This window comes from Arachis ipaensis, chromosome B04 (genome assembly GCF_000816755.2).
Source record: "Arachis ipaensis cultivar K30076 chromosome B04, Araip1.1, whole genome shotgun sequence".
Taxonomy (NCBI): Eukaryota; Viridiplantae; Streptophyta; class Magnoliopsida; order Fabales; family Fabaceae; genus Arachis; species Arachis ipaensis.
Genome location: NC_029788.2, coordinates 103007343 through 103011943, shown reverse-complemented (window position 1 = coordinate 103011943; position 4601 = coordinate 103007343). Strand labels below are relative to the sequence as shown.

Below are 4601 nucleotides of genomic sequence, written 5' to 3'. Positions count from 1 at the left end.
TAATTATAATTGATATAACTCATTTCACTATATTTTCTAAAAAAATAATTAAAAAGACACGTTTTAATTTTTTTTTAAAGTAAAATAAAATAAAATACATAAATTGAATAGATATAAATCTGAAAATTATAAAATTTTATTAACAATTCAAATAAATTAGTACCATAAAACTAAATTTAATGTCTATTTAAAATAATTACCGACCTTCTATTCTTCTAATTATTAATAATTTAAATAAAATAATACTCTATAACTTATTTTTTATTTATTTTAAGTAATTACTAATATTTTATTTTTTTAAATTATTTTCTTGTCTTATTTATCATTCATGCTTTCGATCAAATATATTAATAAACAAATAAACTAAATTAACTACCTTAATTATACTTGGACTATTCAATAATTTAACATAATCTTTTCAATGTGGAATTAACTACTAACCATCGAAAATAGAAATTTAGAGTAATTTAGTATTATGAACATTAATTATGTATTGTGAAATAACCTAAAATCATAATGTAATTTATTTTTAAAGAAATAATCAAGCATTATTGTTAATTGTGAAATAACCTGAAATTATAATGCATTTTATTTTAAAACACCGTAAAAAAGACATATCTCTTTTGTTAATCAAAAGTTAGAAGGAAAAAAATATGCGCCTAATAATGAGCAACTAAAATAGACAAAAATATTTAAAAAATATAAAAAAATAAAATGTATAAGTAAAGATAAAAGAAATAAAAATTAAATAAATTATAAAAATTGTACCCTAAACACAAGGGAGAGAAAAAGAGAGAAAAGAGAACAAATGAGTAAAAAACACATTATGATCTCGTATAAATAGATGACATTGAAAAAAATAAACTAATTAAATTAATTCATATATTTTGTTATTATATTTATTAAATAATTTGATATTTACTCCGATCAAATCAAATAATTAATATAATTAATCAAATTAATTAATTGATATAATTAATTATAATTAATCAATTTATATAAATGATAATAAATGGTGAGATTTGAATGTATAATCAAATTAATTAATTGATATCATTAATTAGTTATAATTGATTTGCTTTACATAATTAAAAAAATAAATCAGAAAACACTCTCAGAAACATGCCACGTTAGCTCCATCATTAAGTGCAGAAAATCAATTTTTATATAATAGAATAGATGATATATTGAAAAAAAAAACCAAATAAAAGATATAGTTATTAGTCCAATGTAAAAAAAGAAATAAAATAAAATGGAGAGAAAGAGAAAGAAGAAATTTCAAACTAAATCTGAAAATCTAAAATTTTAACCCTATGAAAAACAATACATTCCAAATTTTGATAAATCAATAATTTTATAATGCTATATTCATATTATCGTTAGAATTTTTCTATAAAAAATTGGACGTTAATCTTCATGCCAAATTATCCCATATATTTAGAGTGAACATTTAATTTGGTTTCTGTCCATTTTAAATTAGGATAAGACGATTTTTGTCAAAAAATGCACTCATGTCGGTCCCTGTCTGTTTTAAAAGTGAGTTATTGCGGCTCCTCCATCGTATTTCCTGACCAAACTTGACGAAAAAATCCTATGTAACAGTTACTGGTGCTGATATGGTGAATGTGGTGGTGCTGGACGTGCACACGAACCAGCTTAGAAGCCTATCGAATAGGGATGTCAATGGGGCAGGGCGGGGGCGGGGGATGCCTCCCTACTCCCTATCTCTGCCCCAGATTTACTCCCTATCTCCGTCCACATTTTTCACAAGGCCCCATTTTTTTCGCAGGGACCCCATTCCCCATCTCTCTAATAGTTTTGACTAATTATTAATTTCTATAGGAATAGAGCTGAAAGTATCCATCCTATACAAAAACAACAAGATTTTATACAAAAAGCTCAAACGTCAAGATGGTGACTTTCAAAATGACGCAGTGGGAGATGTCATGGCAAGGTGGGGGACACAACATCAGAGAGGAGAATGGACACGACGACAGAATTGTGGAAAGAAACACCACGAATATAGAGAACAACATAGTGAGGGTGATGGAACGGTAAGGGGTGACAACGCGGTGAGACGGGAGAGTGGCGAGGGGGTGGCTGCAGAGAGGTTGGATGGAGTATGGATGACGTTGGAGATATATGAACTAAAGAAGGGTTATGCAAATGAGGATTAGAAATTTTGAGTCTCTCTCTCTCTCTCTCTATATATATATATATATATATGACATGTGAAATAACTAAAAATCATATATGAGAAATAAACTATTAAGAACAATTAAGCAAATTTAGAATTTCGGGGATTAGTGGGGACGGGGCGGGGATCCCCCTCGGGTCCCGCACTTACCTCGGGAGAATTTCGTCCCCCATCCCGCGGAAAAAATTCTCCACAGTCGGATCTCTATTCACGGCAGTCCCTGCATGGATCCTCGCATCTTAGGGAGTTTTGCCATCTCTACTATCGAACCCCATTGGCTGCCTTTGCAAGCTTAATGTCTTGAATGTCGCCGGAACCTCATCGAATACCTTCCCAAAACCATTGACGATTGTAGATCATTGGAGGAACTGAATTCCAACTTCAACAAACTGATACAACTTCCAGAAAACATTGGCTTGGAACTGAGAAAGCTGAAGAAGCTACCAGTGAACTCCAACAAACTCCTCTTCCTTCCACGTTCCACCTCACACCTCACCTCTCAAGGTCCTCGACGCCGGCCTCAACTGCCTCCCCTCCCTCCCCACGACCTTGAAAACCTCGTCAGCCTCGAAATCCTCAACATCAGCCATAACTTCTTTTGCTCTCTTCCTTGCTCTGTTGGCCTCCTCTTCTCTCTCATTGAATTTGACATCAGCTACAACAGGATCACCTCCTTATCTCCCTCTATTGCTGCCTCAACAAGCTCCAGAAACTCTGTGTTGATGGTAATCCGCTCATGTCGCCGCCACCAAAAGTGGTGGAGCAGGGATTGTATACCGTGAAGGGTATCTTTGCCAAAAGATGAACTCTTTGACGTCGCCGTCGTCGTTGTTGTCTCATGAAAGCCCATCCACGAAGAAGTCATGGGTTGGGAAGATGGTGAAGTATGGAACGTTCAGTGGAGGAGAAACTAGGAGTAGTAAGAGAAGAACGAGAAGCTTTCATAATGTCGGATTATAAACTGCCACATAGGATTTTTTTGGTAAGTTTGATAAGAGGATACGATGGCTCACTTTTGGGACAGATAGGGGCCAGCGTGGGTGTTTTTACAGGGGTTGAATTGTCCTAATTTAGAATGGATACAGATCTAATTTTGGTGATATATGGAGAAGGTGGATATAATGTCGTTTGAGAGTCTCTATGTCTATTCTTGTCAAAGGGACAACAACAAAATCTTTTGACTTAGAGAGAGGTTTAAGACAAAGTAATCTCCTATCACCTTTTTTTTTTGTACTAATTGGAGAAATCCTATATGGTCTACTATCAGAGGATGTGTGGTTCAAGTATTATTTTTTTACAAAGATTCCATTCTCATAGGAATTAAATATACCCAAGGAAAAGGTGGGAATTGAAATGATGGTATTTTAATTCCCTGAAATCAAATTTACTTGGGAATAACTTTTCAAACTTTGAACCAAACATGGACATATAATATTCTCATCTTAAAATTTTTAGGAATTATTTATAATTCCCCCAACCACACACACTATCAGGGTTATGCAAAAAAGGTCTCATTAAACCCTTGGAGGTTGGATGAAACAAAGTGAAGCTTGCGCACTTACAGTTTGCTAATGGTTCGGTGCTGTTTTGTCCATGTGATATGGAAACCGTTAGAAATTTAAGAAGAATTCTTCAAGGGTTTGTGCTAATGTCTAGGATGAAGATAAACTATAATAAATATGCTGTTATCGGTTTGAATTTTTAGAAGCAAATTTTGGAAGAGGTATTTTGAGTCTTAAAGTGTGGGAGAACAAACCTTTCGAGTTTCGATCAGATATCTCAAGGTCCCTTTGGGTGCAAACCCAATAAAGATTAAAACATGGAAGTCTATTCTACAAAAAGTGGATGAGAGGCTCAAAGGATCGAAAGATAAACTCTTGTCTAAAGTTGAAAAATTAATATTGATTTTATTTTTGTTGAATAGTTTATCATTGCATTATTTGAGTCTGTTTAAAATCCTAAAGGCTATGGCAAAAAAATTTTTTTCTCTTCAAACGTGATCTTTTTAGGGTAAAGGGGATGGCAGTAGAGGATGTCTATGGTTAGGTGAAAAATAATTCAAAAACCTAAGGAGTTGGGTGGGCTTAGAATGGGTGATGTTGTTATGAAAAATTATGTTCTATTGTTTAAAAATCATTGATATACAATTAATAAAAATATCTTATTTTTTTTAATAAATTTTAAGCCGGGGAGGTATAATTTTAAAGACCTATGCAGGGACCAACGTTAGGAACAACGTTCCATAGATGATTGAAGTTTAGTGCGATTGGTTGGAAGTACTATAGAGGGATATAACGAGGTGGAAAGTATACACGTACAACCCAACGTGTGATTTACTGTGTTGAACTAATATACTTTTTAGTGGAAAACTTCTCCTGTGAGAAAGAAAACTTTAGAGGTGACG

The 4601-nt window shown here is 33.2% G+C and overlaps 1 pseudogene; it reads left to right on the top strand.

Moving 5' to 3' along the window:
* Window positions 1617-4601, top strand: part of LOC107636948 — a 7351-nt pseudogene continuing 4366 nt past the window's right edge.